General features: G+C 40.6%; 1 pseudogene; it reads right to left on the bottom strand.

Moving 5' to 3' along the window:
- Positions 1-962, bottom strand: LOC112548981 (annotated as a pseudogene).
- Positions 963-1,560: the final 598 nt, after the last annotated feature.

The raw sequence follows: 1,560 nt of genomic DNA, 5'->3' as shown, positions 1-1,560 counted from the left end.
TTATTTGCTCTGGATATAGATGTTCAGGAACCATTTACCCACCAAGTTTCTTAGGGCTTCCTTCACCATTTTGTTTCTCAGGCTATACACTAGGGGGTTGACGAGTGGAGTCATGACTGTGTAGGAGAGAGAGAACACTTTGTGGAGATCACTCAGTTCTTGGGATTTTGGTAACATATAGACAAAAATCAAAGTCCCATAGAAGAGGATCACCACAATGAGGTGAGACGAGCAGGTGGAAAATGCCTTTTGCCTCCCGGTGGTGGATGGGATTCTCAGGATGGTGGGAATAATGAACGTGTAGGAGGTTAAAGTCAAAAGAAATGGGAAAAGTGTGAAAATGAAGGCTAAGGTGAAAGTTGTAAGTTCCGCTTGGTGAGCATCACTCCAGGAGAGTTTTACAATTTCAGAAATGTCACACACAAAGTGATCAATCTCATTGAACCACAAAAAGATAATTGTGAAATTAAAACTGCCATAACGGTACTTCCAAAAAGTCCATTTATCCATGACACTGCTGCCAGGAAAAGGCAGAATCTGTCATTCATTTGAGCTGCATAATGAAGTGGCTTACAAATTGCTAAGTATCGATCAAAAGACATCACAGAAAGAAGGCAGCATTCAGCACCCACCAGGAAACCATAAATAAAATATTGCACCATGCAAGCCCTAATAGAAATGCTCCTATTCCCAGTCACAAGACTGCCCAGCATCCTGGGGAGGATGGTGGAGGTGTAACAGGTCTCCAAGCTGGACAGGTTCCCCAGGAAGAAGTACATAGGGGTGTGCAGGTGCTGATCAGCTATGACCAGCACAACAATGAGGATGTTCCCAGCCATAGTCACGAGGTAGATAACTAGAAAGAGCAAGAAGAGAGGAATGTCCAGTGCTGGATGATTCCCAAATGCAAGGAGGATGAATTCCATTGTAGATGTTTGATTTCCCCAGTTCGTGTCTGCCATGCTGTCTGTTGGGGGAAGCGGGGAGGGAGAAAATACCTGTTTGGTAAAGTTTGAAGCAGGCACAGCCTATATATCAATGCAGCAGAGGTACTCAAGACTTAAATGCATAAAAGATCTCAAGATATTTTTATACCTGTTTCCCACTGGAAAAGAATGAGAATTCTTCACTTAAATGGGTGCTAATCTCTGCCAGTGGATTTTGAAGGACTTGACCTTAAACTTCTATATATACTTCAGAAGAGGTAGATAAAACTGTTATAACCTCTTGACAACTAAGTTTATGTCCCCGTCCCTTTAAGTTAAAAAAAGCAAAAGGAAAAATAAAATTAAAAATATTACAGTTTTTCTGGAAGACATAAGTAAAATAAATTAATTGGCCAAATCCAAAGTTTACCATTGCTTACTGAAACTGGATGACACATCTCCAGCTCACAGGAATTGCTGTTGATATCAATGGACCAGAACCAGTGAAACCTGTAAGAAATGACTCAAAGCATACAGACCAGATTTCCTACTGTGGATATTTTTGCATTACTGTTTCTTTAGTCAAACAGATCTTAATCCAAAACTGTTCATTATAACAGTTGTGGCTTTTCCT

This window comes from Alligator sinensis, unplaced genomic scaffold (genome assembly GCF_000455745.1).
Source record: "Alligator sinensis unplaced genomic scaffold, ASM45574v1 scaffold2053_1, whole genome shotgun sequence".
NCBI classification, from domain to species: Eukaryota; Metazoa; Chordata; order Crocodylia; family Alligatoridae; genus Alligator; species Alligator sinensis.
This window is presented reverse-complemented; position numbering and strand designations above follow the sequence as displayed.